Raw genomic sequence first — 15,089 nt, 5'->3', positions numbered from 1 at the left:
TTTTATATGGTTGTGTCCATACACTTACTGAAAAATCTAAATTTATAAGCCTAAATGATGAGTTTTTAGTTGTGAGTTTTTCTTGGTTGGCATCAGATTGAACAAGGCAAATCTGCAATTTTAATGTTGATAACTCTTTAGATATATGCAAAAGACCCAAAGCATAGGAAAGATTTGACTTAGCTTTTGTTATATAGTTTGAACATTCCTTGGAAAGTAGTAGTTAACAGATGTTAACACGAAAAGAATTGTCTTGGCTTTTGTTGTATAGTAGTCTGGACATTCCTTGGAAGATTCTTTTACAAGTTGGAATGTTCAATTGACAGAAATAAAAATATTATGTCTCAAGCAAGTGGTGAAAGAGAGAATTATATCTAAAAGCATCATATGAACTTCATTCTTCAAATGTCCATATCAATTACGGAAAAAAGGTCCAACTATGCTTTGTCACGAGAATGTTATGCAGTCAGAAATAAAGGTAACAAGATGAATAGGTGACATGCAAAAGAAAACATAGAAAAGCAAATGCATTTTGTGAAGCTAGAGGCAACAAGAACTGAGAACAATAGACAAGTTATTCTTCTGAGATGCTTTAGAACAAAGCCAAGGAGTAGGAGATTAGAAGTGTATGGAGTTCAGCTAAAGCTTTCCTATTTAACAAATTGGAAAGATAAACTAAACTGAAATGGGGGCTGGGCATTTACTTTCTTAGCAATCACGTTGCATCCTCCCAAGGATGAAACAAAAACAATCAGTTAAGAGCTATATAAAACTGAAAATTTGAGTAATGAAAAAAATCTAGTGCTTGATTAGTAGTGTCAAAATATTTTGAAGTAATGAATTTCTAAAATTTGAAAGTTCAAATATAACTTTATCCATACATTAACATTTAAAATCACCTTCCACAGCATAGAACAACATCTTGCAATAACTGAAGTGAGTATTTTAACAATTTCATTGATTTGGGAACTACTTTGATCTGAATCATCAAATTAATTCAACACACAAGTTGGAATGTTTGGAAAACACAACTTCGTTGATTTTGCAAACTACTTTGAATCATCATACTAATTCAATATTGAACTACAAATTCAACATTCAAATGGCCAAAAAAAAGTAAAAATCAACGATGTTAACATGTCCGGGGGGTCAGTAGTAGTTAACAGATTTTAACACAAAAAGAATTAGTTTTGAACGCATTGACAGAAGTAGAGCCTCCTTCATCAATATTCAAGCTTGCTTTTTACTGTTGTGGGTTGTTGTTGTTTTCCTCCTCCATTGCTGCAGATTTGTTATACTCTTCCAATTCCATCTTGGCTCCTTGTGTCACGGCCTTGGATTTTCCAAGCCAACTGTGCGGCCTTAGATGCTTATCAACCCACTTGGTCGCACCTAAGTCAGCCTTCCCCACTCGACCACACTAACTAAAACACAAAGTTTAGGTGGAAGAATGTATTCACTATACAAGTATAGTTGTGTACAAAGCTTTACAAGGCTCTCACACTCACAAGTGTTTCACTCTTAGAGCTCTCTTGGATCTCCTCTCTTGGCTCCTTTCTTGGATCCCTTACAAATGAGACCCCTCCCCTTTACATAGCCATCCTCCTCCTCAACGGATGGCTAGGATCATTTTGATCCAAGGGCTACAAGCTTTCCTCTAGAACCCTCTATAGAAATATCTAGGACAACTACCTTTCCACTACCTTCTAGAATTCCCTATACTAGTGTAGTACATGGTAGGCTTCTCCATGATATTCTAGGATGTTCCAGACCCATCCAGACTCTGCTGGACCCTTCAAGGTTCTTCCACCACATTCCAGAATCTTCCAGGCCACTTCGGACCCTTCCACCAGGTTTTAGAGCCTTCCAGCATACTCTAGCCCGTTCTCACACCTTCCGGAACCTTCCAGCGCCTGCGGCACACCTCAAACGCTGCTCCTTGTGTCACAGAAATTCTCGGGGCATGACACTTGGCTCCTGCAGCTTTTTCATTCCAAGTTTGCTTATCTTCTTCACTCAATTCCTACAAGTACAAAACCAAAATTTCCAGTACTTCTTTTTACATTTTCAAAAAAAGAATTACCCAAACAGACAGTTAAATTTCACACCTTCCATTTCACTAAAATGAGGGCATTAAGGGTAGAGTCATTAATTCCCGGCCTCTCTTCCAACAAGTTCTTTCTTGCCTCTTTGCTGTATTTTCAACAAAAATAACATAGTATAAGAAAATATAAAGCAAATTTCATTACATTTTGTTGTACTGTTAATGTATGCTAATTCTTTGATTCACCTCCATATGGCTCATCCGTGACTACTAGCAATTCCAGCATCATTGTGAATAAAAATAAAATGACCAAAATTTTAGGTATTTACTTTTAATCTTGTTAGGTATATATATAGGTGCTTATAACATATTTTAAAATGACTGATCTGAATAGAAGGAATGAGGATGTGGGCTTCTTCAGTTTGTTAGGGAATGAGTAGGAGTAGCACCGATAGAAAATAAGTTGAGAGAGAATCGATTGAGATGGTTTGATCATATTCAATGAAGACCAACAGAGGCAGTAGTGAAGAGATGTGATGTTGTAACGGTACATGGAAGTGTTAGGGGACGGGGTAGGCCTAGATTAACGTTGGTTAGGGTTGTAAATAGAGATATGGATCTACTTAATTTGACTAACGAAATGGCCTTTGATAGGGCCACGTGGAGAAGAAGGATTCATGTAGCCGACCCCATTTGATGGGACTTAAGGCTTGGTTTGGTTTGGTATGGTTTTTCCATGAAATCAAACCCCAAAATATCATCAACACCAAGAGCCTTCAGTTGCAAAATGACATTTGAAAGGTTGCACTGTGTAATCTCGGGAATTGTAGAATCCCTGAGTTTCTCAAATTCAATCTCAGGGTAGAGGCGGAAGCACTTGCCTGGTCCTTCACGGGCTGCACATCCACTGAAATAAAGTAGTAGGCATGAGATTAAAATTCGTTTGTATTCAATCAATGAAAAATGCCAACAAATATACAGAACGAATATTGGGTAAATATAACAAAATCCACATCATTTGGCCTGTTTATATGATAAAGTTCGTAAACCTATGGGTACTCTCCCCCACCCACTCCATGAAAAAGATAGCTTAGAACATAAGTAGATCTCTTTTTTAAGGAGGACATGATAAATAAGAAATTTACTTAAAATAGTAAATGAAATCACTAAAATATAACATGGATTTCTCTGTGCTTTAGTAATCCAGTATGCCTACCTCCTTTGCAAAGCCTGTGCTTTTGAGGTTGGAACAAAAATCAATGATTCCATCCCTGTACGAGCACAGTAGGTGCATGCTTTCACCAATCCATGATCTATCACATACTTGATTCTAAGTATTGTTATGGATGTTTCAGTAATATTAGTTGCTAGTATTACCTAAACAGAACAGGCAATCATATTAACTAGTGCTAGACATAGATACCAAAAATTGTTAGAACAGTGCATCACACAAGGAAATGATCATCCAACATGCAAGTATAGCTCACACTTCATACCATTTCCAATAGACATGTAAGACAAACAACAAAAAACAAAAGTGATCAAAGAAATAAACACCACAAAATTTAACTGGCCTATCAGAATATATTTCAACTTAAAAATCGATCATACAAATGAACCAGATGATTCAAAAGCATCTTAAAATACATGACACAATCACCGGGGACATCCTCAACCAAAAGGCAGAGGTTGATTCAGTTCGTACACCACAACACCCTTTTAGAAAAAAAAAAAAGAAAAGATAACTCTAGCAGACTGTCCAACCAATATGCATGACACACTTGGGAAGTTGCAAAAATTCAAGAGAACCATGTTTTCGATTCTCATCCAATGCATTGCCTGTTCTTTTTGACACCCTTGTATGGTTCCAGGAGCATCAAGTAACAAGAAGAGTGAACTTGGTTGCAGGCACTCACCAAAATCATAAGCCAGTACCAAATTTTGGAATACTTCACATGTAACTGCTAATTAAGGGTTTCGATTCTTTTGATCTTCACATAATTTAATTTTGTGCAATCATTAAAATAGAAAATTCCTACATCTCATTGTTATTTCATTAATTATGCTTATATACATAGGCTTCAGTTCAGACCAACATAGTCACCATGATATACAAAAATTCAATTATATGACTATTAATAATATGTCAGTTCGAACTAGTTTTTGTAGAATTTCTTTTGACAAGTGGACCTCAGCCCAATATAACCTCATTATTTGTAGACTCTGTTTCAACCAGGGAGATCAAACCCAGGAACAAACATTATAGCCCAAGTAAAATGCCATATTAGACAGCCTTTAAGAGAGAGTCATTTCTTGTTTTTCCTTCTAAAATTACTAGCATCAAATTAAAAAATTCTAAGTCAACGATCATAAATATCTGAAAGCATCCAGCTAATATCCAACCTAAAAGAAATCTAATATGCATCAACAATCTACCTTGCGAAATCTGGTTGGAGGTGGCATGAACACCTGCATCTGCTTTTCTGATGGAAGAGATGACAATATGGGTAAAACTTTTGGCTTCTAGTTGTCTTCCGGTAACTGTCGAAGACTTTCTTGGACAAGGTTCTCAACATATTCAATCTCTTCTTGGCCAGTCAGGAATACAAGTATATCACCCGGACACTCTTGCAAATGTATCTACAAGGTAAGAAAATGAGCTAATGAAGCTGTAAAAATGAATGTAAACAAGGACAACCAGACAAATGTCTAATATGTCAGTAACAACTAGTGAACAATTGCAGACCCAAATTGATCTAGGTATTAAAGATGGATATGTTAAGGCCTTTGAGAAGTACTTGAGAAAGGAACAGTAAAACTTGATTCCACCATAAAAAAAGAAACAAGAGATATTGGAAACCAAACAGCAAGTTACCAGGTGGGAATATTGTTAGATTAACTATGACCACACCATAATGTGGTGTGTCTCTACATACTTGATTAAAACCCAATGGCTGGTGTATTCCTTCCAGCAAGGAAATGGAACAATCTGGTAAGTTAAGTATTTGAATTTGAAGACAATGGACACATTGTTTCATGACAATTGTGGCTGTTAGTTTTTGTATCCAAAGGTTGTGACTTTTGGGAATGGTTGTCATTATGTTTATAAAAGCAATGGCAGGATGTGTTCTTTATATACAAGTTTTTAGAACCATTGAATAACCTTTGCTTCCGGATTGTTGATTCCATCTTGCGTGATAAATACCCTCACGGGAATTCCGATCATTTAGCCATTGTTAAGTTAAACTTACAAATATCCTAAACAGCCTTTACAGAAATCATATACACACCCCGGGAAAAAAACAGAAACTCAAACAAAATCCCCTGTAGCCCAAACTTCAACTTGACAAAAGAAGAGACTCAAGCATCTAAAAGTGAGTTCCAATTTAAGTAAGTTGTAAAAAAAATACTGGGATAATGTTGGAATCACGAAAACCCAAGAGAGGCTCAATTAACAACCTGAAATATAGTTATTAAAGCTGCATCAATGCAATCTATCTCGGGATGATAAGTGTAGAGTATATCCACAGGAAACTGTCGCCCTTGTACATGAACGGCTTTTGCACTACCAAAATACTCAGAAAAAATTTGTGCATCCAAACTGGCAGACATGATGATTAACTTCAATGGGCTGAATTTTGTCCCCTGATATTGCTTGAGGATACCAGCGCTCTCAGCATCATTTTCTTTTCCATCATCACGCCATTGTTTGCTTTCATATGATCAATATTAGGGCATTGATTGACTGATCCTGACCTCACGTTCTGCGCACTTTTCAGTAAGCCCAGCAAGACATCAGCATGAGCCTCATCAACAATAATAACTGCATACCTAGAGAGGTATGGGTCCAACAATGCTTCCCTGTGAGCATACTCAGCATTCATCAGAATGCAAGCAAACAAGGCAACATGATGAAGTTTTAGTAAGTAAACATTCCTATACAACTACTCGTCAGTGTAAATAATCCAGGCTCTGTGTACCATTTTTAACATCAAAATTTCTGAAGGTCCCAGAGAGACCTAAAGACTGATGTATAAAAGTCGTTAGATAACCCAGCGAGTGAGACAGAGGGAAGAAACGGTAAGCAAAAACTAATGTACATAATTTTTTTTCACACAAAGCAGGTGCGAAAACACATTCGTTCAAATAGGTGCAACCCAATGAAGGATTGTACCTTCATGAAAGATTGTGACTCTTCCATGTATATAACCATCTCTCTGTGTCTCTGATCTAATCCTACTTGCTGGGATATGATATTAGAGAACAAATTTTTAAAAAACAAAACAAAGGCCAAGTCTTCTAGATCATGGATGCATGATTTTTGTTACTCATTTAACACAAACTTCAAAATGAAGACACCAACCAGCAAGCTTAAAAAATAAGCAATTCTTTTCCAGCAAATGCTACCATCAAATTAAAAGGTGACCTAAGTCCTTAACATAATGCAATGAAGTGAAACATACTTTCTACCTCAAAAGAAATCCATCTGTCATGTATTTGATCCTCGTTGAACTGGAAGTCATATCATCAAATCTAACAGAATAACCAACTTTTTGGCCCAACTCAACACCACATTCCTCAGCTACCCATTTCGCAACACTAACAGCTGCAATGCATATAGGTTGAGTGATCCCAATGATCTTCTCATCACGACAGAATCCCGCATTAAACAGAAACTGTGGCAACTCTAGAAAAATTGGCCCATATAAGAGAAAAAGGTTAGAGAATAAACAAGGGGAAGATCAACTGTAAGGAAGAGTAAACCCTTTTTATATTTGTCCCCCAAGTCGAAGGTCTTGGCATAAAAACCCAACTAAGAAATTGTGACAATAAAGATTCAACAGTAAATCTCTTCATAAGTAATATGAAGTGCTGAAGCCTACTTTGCCCCTAATAGCCTTTTATCTTGAGCAGGTAGAATGATCCATCGTTTGTTTGATATCATGCACTACCTAGATAAGAGCCTAAAGCATGCATAAAGCTCAAAGCCTACTTTGCTCCAAATGCATTGAAATTCATATTGAAGAGTACATTATCACGTAAAGACACCAACCGAAGAGGACATGTTAAATATTAAGTTCTAACCAAACATCTATATGAGGAATCACAAAGGAACACCATACATTATATTCCACTTTAGAACATTCTTACATGTTGTTCTAAAGGAAATTAGAAAAGAATATCATAAAAATACAAACTTACGTGTTGTTTTTCCGCTTCCAATTTCACCAACTATTATCAGTATATCATTACTCTTGACCTCCTCCACAAGTCGTTTTTCAACTAGGGAACTATCAATAACATTAAAAGCAAATCCGCCACTACAACATTTTCTTAGTTTAGTGACATTTGAAAGTGCCACAAAACTATTCTTCTAATGACATTTTTTGGTCTTGTGGCATTTTGAACAAGTGCCACTTCTATCGGTGCCACGGTAGATATGAGTGCCACGGTAGATACTTGCAAGTGCCACTGCACCATCATGCTGAAAACTTTCAATGACATTTTAATGTCATGGTAAATATTATTTGTGGCACTATCAAGCGGCATTAAAAAAAGAGTTAGTGACACTTGTAAGTGTCATTACACCATCAAGACTAAAACCTTTCAGTGACACTTTAATGTCATGGTAGGCATTATTCGTGACGCTATCAAGTGCCATTCATGACAATAATTCGTTGTAGAACAATTTGATCCGCTCTTGCGGAAACTCGAACCGCCAACCTTCCGCACCATAAACCTTATACACCACACTCTTCCCACTACACCTCTATAGCACCACATGATTATACATGCAACATATATTATTTAGATAGTACATACATCCATATTAATATAAAAGTATATGTATAAACATAATTATTTTATTGAACATAATTCATGTAAAATAAACTATTTACTACCAAAATTAAAAAAAAAACCACTTTTGGCTACTAATTATTTTTTAGTTGCTAAAAAACTTAACTTTTGTCGACCAAAATCGGATTTGGTCGCCGAAGATGCACTTTCAGCTACCAAAATTTTGGTCACCAAAAAATTTTATTCCTGCCTTAGGATTTTAGTTCTCCCGCGCTAAAAATGACCACTTTTGGTGACTAAACTTATTTTTTAGTCGCCAATTGTAGACTTTTGGCTACTAAAATTTTTTTTGGCACCAAAAAAGCTTTTCTTTTGGCTACTAAAATTTTTTTAGTCGATAAAACCCATATAATCAGCGACCAAACTTATTTTTAGTCGCCAATTGTAGACTTTTGGCTACTAAATTTTTTTAGTCGCCAAAAAACTTTACTTTGGGCTACTAAAAATTTGTAGTCGCCAAAAAGCTTTACTTTTGGCTACTAAATTTTTTTAGTCACCAAAAAGCTTTACTTTGGGCTACTAAAAATTTTTTAGTCGTTAAAACCCATATAATCAGCGACCAAACTTAGTTTTAGTCGCCAATTGTAGACTTTTAAAAATTTAGAAAATATATTGGCATTTTTTGTTTTTTCAAAAATGTCATTATAAGCTTGGAAAGTTTTTGACTTAGTGGCATTTCTCAAAATGCTATAAAATATTTGTTTATGACACTTTTCACCTAAGTGCCATAAAAAGTAATTTGCACCTACCTAGTGTCCTGACATTTTTTTAAAAATGCCATTGCAAATATTCATAAAAAGTTTTTGTAGTGACATTTTTGTTGTAGTGAAGTGACACTTTTTTTAATTGAAATGCCACTAGAGCCTTGTATGTTTGTGGCTCTATGACATTTTTCTAAAAAATGCCACCAAATATTCTTTTTGTGACATTTTTTAAGAACATGCCACTAGTATGGTGTCACTAAAATATGTTTTTATTGTAATGTTGTGACACCTGTTCATTGAAATGTCATTAGAGCCTTTTATGTTTGTCGTTTTGTGACATTTTTCAAAAACGTGCCACTAAATATCATTTTTGTGGCATTTTCTAAAAATATGCCACTAGTGTAGTGCCACTAAAGTATGTTTTTGTTGTAGTTTTGTGACAGTTGTTCATTGAAATGTCACTAGAGCCTTTTATGTTTGTCGTTTTGTGGCATTTTTCAAAAATGTGCCACTAAATATCATTTTTTGTGGCATTTTCTAAAAATATGCCACTAGTGTAGTGCCACTAAAGTATGTTTTTGTTGTAGTGCGCATTTGAATAATAAACCAAAGGTAAGACACCATACCAACAAATGGAATAATAAATTCATCATACAACATAATAAATTTTAAATTGTTCACATAATCCAAAAAGCACAAGTTTTCAAATATCTTTAATTTAATCTCCATAATCTCTAGGTTTTACTGCCTATTTCAACAAAAAATTGAAGGGTAAGTAGCTCATATAAAGGTTTCTAAACTGTTTGCCTCCATGAATTAAAGTGACTTAAAATTAGTATACAAGAGAATCTGGATTAAAATTATTGGAAAATGATGTTGAGAAATAGAATTGCTACTCATAATAGGTCTTTAATTTCATTTAACAAAAATTTGACAAGATATCAAGTATTTCATCCCCAAGGTAACCAAATATTTACTCAGCCAACATCCAAAATAGCGCTGAAATAATTGGCAAGCAATCTTTCATTTCTTAAGTGAAAGGGTTGCACTGAATCTGAGTGAAACAAGGAAACCTAAAGATAATTTCCACCCCCAAGGATTGCGGGTAGAATTATATGCCACTGCCATCAAGGTGCCAGCCTTTTTATCAATGCTTCTCTAGGTAACACGACACTTGAATCATCATTTGTTTAATGAGTACTATTATCAAAGAGTAATTCTACATATATAGAATTGAATCATATAGTTAAGTACTAAATTGTGTTTCAGTATGATGGGATGCACCACTTTAGCAGACTTTTTTCCAAATCTGATTTTACTTTCCTATTCATCTAGTCAAGTAGAACCTAAAAGTCTTAAGCTTTTTTAAATTTTTTTTTTAAAAAAAATCACTAAACGAAAAAAAGTCAACAAAAAAGTCTGTATATCCTTTCAAAATAAAAAGACAATGCCAATTCCTATTCCAATGAACTAAAAGGTTAATAATCATTGCATAGAAAGCGATCACAACCAATTATAACAAGGATTGAAAGGAACTATATATATGGTGGTGTGTCTATGTATGTAATGAACAATGGAGAAAATATGTAGAGGCTACAATGGTGGGGGGAGAGGAGTGGAGTAGAAGAAACTTATAATAAACAAAACCCTCAGACAGTTGGGATCCGGAAGACAAAAAAAAAACACAAACACAAAAAATTATATATATATATATATATAGTGTTTTTACACTTTGCCCCGTTATATTTGATATTTTTCACTTTGGCCCCTTGATTTATTTTTTCGACTTTGACTTTTTATATTTTACGTTTTTCTCAATTTACTCCTAAGTTAACTCCTATTCAAAATTAGACAAAAAATGTCACATTAATTGTTGCATGACATAAAAAATATATTTTTATATTAGGATTTGAGTTTTTGTCACGTGTGTAAGTTATAATAAAATAAAATATTTTTATATCACATGACTATCAATTTGTTATTTTTTGTTTAATTTTAAAAATAAGTTAATTTTTTTAAAAATAAATTGAAAAAAACTTAAAACATAAAAAGCCAAGTAGGGAAAAGAAAACTTAAAGTGGAAAAATGGTCAAATATAAAAAGGGCTTAGTATAATTTACCCAAAGATTAAAATATACGTTTTCTAAAGGTTTGAAGACAATACAATTAATCACACACGTTTAATAAAATTATATTGGATTGCTTTGAAGTTTTAATTTATATAACAAATACATTAATTTTTTTTAATAATTCGTTACTCGTATAAAAAAAAAACGATATTGTCATCTATATAAAATTAAAATATTTATTTATTTTATTTACTTCAATAGATGCTCACCATTTGTATTAATTTCATTCGAGGTGAGTGTAATTTATCCTACAAAAATAGAGAGCAAATTTGTCCTACAAATTTTAAATTCCATTAACTTGTAAATATTTTTAAACCCAAAATCTTTCCACTGAATTATAAATTCTTGCCCCCAAAAACCACAACTAATATGTAATTCCCTTCTCTCTCTTTTTTTTTTCTTTTCTCTCAATTTTTTGGTAGTCTCACAAACAATTTACAACTCAAATTAACTATGCGGTATCTTTACATATATGAGTATATGATTCAATTAACATGGTTTTAAAACCCATCAAACTTAAATTGAATTAGCCGATATTCTAGTACCAAAAAAAAAAAAAAAATGAAACCCCGATGAAACCCCTTCACAACCCAAGTTAACAGCTCCCGCCACCACCGATGCTCTCAAAACCATGAGACAGAGACCAAGGTCCGATCCAAACAAGTATCCACAAGAGCAGCCGAATCATCAAAAACACATCAGAGATGTTTTCACATTAGAGATGCCCACTATAAATTCAACTTTATAACAAAATAATACTATAAATATTTTAACTTTCATTGCAAAAATTTATACAGCATTCTTCAGATGTTAAAAAAATGTTAAAAACATGATAATTAAATCGAAGGAAGGCCCACGTAAGAAAAGAAATTACAGGTGTTGAACCAATTCTATACATAATAACCAGGCATCTTGAACAAAACGGGGGGGGGGGGGGGGGGGCACGGCCCCTGTAGGCCTACACTAAGTTCCGTCCCTGCAGAGATGTTTTCACATTGCAGCAGGCAGAGTTCCAAAATGATGGTTCAAAACCGCACACACCTGCAAGTCAGACGTAAAAAATAAAAAATAAAAAAGTCCATCAGAATTTTTCTGAAAATTGCCAAAACTTGAATATTTATTGAATATAGATACATGTATAAACTTCTCAAGAATAAGTAAATTTGACACCTAAAGCTCCTAACAGTGTAACTTTCCATCAAAATTGATCAGAAAAGTGCATAAACTAGGAGTATTCCTTCTAATCTGATAATTTCCAACCACTGAAATAAATATTAAAAAAACAGAAAAGAAAAGAAAAGCATCCACAATATCGTTTTCAGGATGAACTTCTCAAGAACAAGTAAATTTGACACATAAAGCTCGTAATAGTAATTACTTTCAATCTTGTTAACATATTTTAAAATGACTGACCTGAATAGAAGGAATGAGGATGCTGGCTTCTTCGGTTTGTTGGGATCAGCAATCTTCTTCTTCTTCTTCTTCTGGCGATTCTCTTTTGTTTTCTCTTTCTTCTTGAGCAATTCCAAGGCTTCTTGCTTGTGAATTTTCATCATCTCACCCTCTTCTTTTTTGGGATTGGCAGACCCTTCCTCCTTCCTCTGCTTGTAAGCCTCCATTTCTTCCAAATATTTTTCCATGTTTTGCTTTGCAATCTGCAAGTTCCCAAAACATGAAATGGTTATTGCAGAGACAGAGATAGGGAGATTGAGAGAGAGAGAAAGAGAAAATTTAACCTTTTCATAAGGCTTCTTCTGTTTCTCTGTCATGTTGTTCCATTCTTCAATGACCTCCCAGCCACACTTGCTCTCTGCTCTTCGCTCATTTCTGAATATGAAAAACGCAGGCATCGGTTGCTTTGGCTTCAACGGGTCCTTCTCTTTCCTGTAGAAATTCAATGAGACAGATTAGAGAGAGAATAAAACGAAGGGGAGAGAGAGAAATATAGAGAACACTTACTTATTCAATTGAAGAAACTGTTCTTCCTCCAACAGTCTCATGGCATCAGTCGTGAACGCCAATGACGCGGACATTGGTTGATGAGGACTGTAAAGATCAAAATGCTGGAGATCAAAAATCTGAACTCCACTTTTTTCCTCCTTCTGATCTTCCTTTCTGCTGTTGGTGCAGAGGAGACGGCCTATGATGGAGTACCAAAAGGCAGCAAAAACCATTTTCTGTGACTCGGCCATTTTGAGACACAGAGAGAGAGAGAGAGAGGGATAGAGACTGAATGGCTGCAAAAACTGTGAGAGAGAGAGAGAGGGTGTGTGGAATGGCGGAATGGAAGTAATGAATATATATGGATAGACAGGGGACAGGGAGGGAGATGATTGAGAATATTTTTAGTGAATATTTTTTCGTTTATTGATTGAGGGAGATGATTGAGAATATTTTTAGTGAATATTTTTTCGTTTATTGATTGAGAACCCTATTAGGTATTTTTTCTATTCATTAAAAAGTTTTATAATTTCAGTAAAATTTAGGAAAAATATTTACAAATTAATGAAAAAAATTGTTCTACTAAAAGTCAAACTTATAAAATTTTAATTTTGAAGATTTAAAAAATGACCTTTTACTAAAAACTAATTTTTGATTTAAAATAAAATTATAAAAATTTTAAAAAGACATTTAAGCTTATAGACCTTGTTTGGAAATAAGTTTTTTTAGTAACTCTTTGACTTTTTGGTTAAAATATGATTTTAAAAAAACTAGTAAGTTTGTAATGACTTTTTAGCTTTTTATGAAAACATGGGTAAAAAATAGAGAAAATTTTTTTTTTAACTTTTTTATATAAGTTATTGATTTTTTTAATAATTTTTTAACTTTTAAATTAAAAAATAATATTGCCAAACAAGGCCAACGACTGGATTAGGAAGGAGGAAGGGGTTGCAACAATAAAAGCAGTGAAGAGTGCCGTAACAAGAGGTGTTCAGTAATGGTAGTAAATTCGAATTCAAATATTATGATTGGTACACGAAATGTTTCATCCAGACAAGACACTTCACTTTTTTTTTTTTTTTGTGTAAAAAAATAAAAAGAAAAAAAGGTTTGATGATTAAATGGTTTTCATTCATTTAATTAATACACTTTTCATCCTCCAATGACATTGTGTGGAAGAAATTAGAAACAACAATGATTTATCTCATTAAAAATATCACCATTAATAGTATTAATATATTAAAAAAATAAAAAAAATAATAAAATATAATTCTAAAACTAAAACATCACATTATTAATTACGAGACCCACTACCACCTAATTAGTGAGTGCACCAAGCATTTTTCAATTAGAAATTGTTTAGCCAAAAGGCTGCAGTGATGCCACTGTTTTGCCTACCATTATGTCATTTCGTTAGCTCTATAGGTAATCTAATATTATATAAAAATGTCATGCCAACATAGAAGTTTAAAAATGTGTACTTTCTCTACGGAAAGTTTGAAGTGGCGGTGATTCCACGTGTAATCCAATTCAATTGGTGAATGAACTTAAAAGTTGAATTTTATGTCCTAATTGAAAAGGAAAGGAAGATTTTACTAAAACAATAAAAAAAAATCTAGGGAGGTTTTGTGAAATCACTACTTCTACGGTAAATTCACAATCACCACGGCGGCGTTTGATAATATTTATGTTTTTAATTTTTAATTTAAATATATAAAAATTTAAAAAATTATCATAAAAATAGCTGAAGTTCATATCAAATAAAGTTTTAAAAAGAAAATTAATTTTTGCCATTGGAGTTCATATCAAATGAAGTTTTTAATTCAAAATCCAAGTGAAAATGAGTGATGATTGGGAGATTTAACACTAACTGTACAATTGCTCTAAAAATTCAAACAGTTGTCAAAATTACGCAGTTTTTGTGATACAGCCATGAATATATTCCTAACTTCAACATATCTATGTACCAACATTATCCATCCATCATATTACTTTTATTAATTTCTGTAAATTCTTCCATGCTATCATATTTCGTAAAATATTCATAGATTTAGGATTTCCATATATCTTTTTTAGCAATATTTAATTCCTTAAAGTCAAGAAATAAAAATATATATGCAACTAGGAGTTGAAACCACAATCACAATGTACTTAAGTAGAAAACTGCAATCCAGAATGTTTGATACAAGATTGTGTAAAATTTAAACATGATGAAAAAACTTCTCAAAAGAAATGTGAATGAAGCAAATAATGTTCCTATACCAGTTAATGCAGGCCAGACAATAAGCCCCAAACACTTGTAAATACAGAAATTCTTGTGAGATTTTCTGTTTTAGTTCAAAACAAAGTATAAACTACAAGAAGGAAAAAAAAATGAAATGAGGGCATATTGTTAGTTCATAACAAAGTATA

The 15,089-nt window shown here is 33.5% G+C and overlaps 1 pseudogene across 1 annotated transcript; it reads right to left on the bottom strand.

Annotated features, from left to right (window-relative positions):
* Positions 1-592: 592 nt before the first annotated feature.
* Positions 593-12,928, bottom strand: LOC114290579 (pre-mRNA-splicing factor ATP-dependent RNA helicase DEAH10-like; annotated as a pseudogene). The gene is made up of 10 exons (XR_014363334.1): positions 12,696-12,928; positions 12,473-12,620; positions 12,150-12,391; positions 7,247-7,365; positions 6,515-6,731; positions 5,504-5,905; positions 4,481-4,684; positions 3,261-3,421; positions 2,748-2,951; positions 593-650 (listed from the first exon to the last, which is right to left on the bottom strand). The product of XR_014363334.1 is annotated as a pre-mRNA-splicing factor ATP-dependent RNA helicase DEAH10-like (transcript).
* Between the last annotated feature and the right edge of the window lie 2,161 nt (positions 12,929-15,089).

This window comes from Camellia sinensis, chromosome 3, assembly GCF_055761805.1.
Source record: "Camellia sinensis isolate YWXY chromosome 3, ASM5576180v1, whole genome shotgun sequence".
Lineage (NCBI taxonomy): Eukaryota > Viridiplantae > Streptophyta > Magnoliopsida > Ericales > Theaceae > Camellia > Camellia sinensis.
The sequence above is the reverse complement of the archived record's forward strand: the minus strand, read 5'-3'. Positions and strand labels throughout refer to the sequence as shown.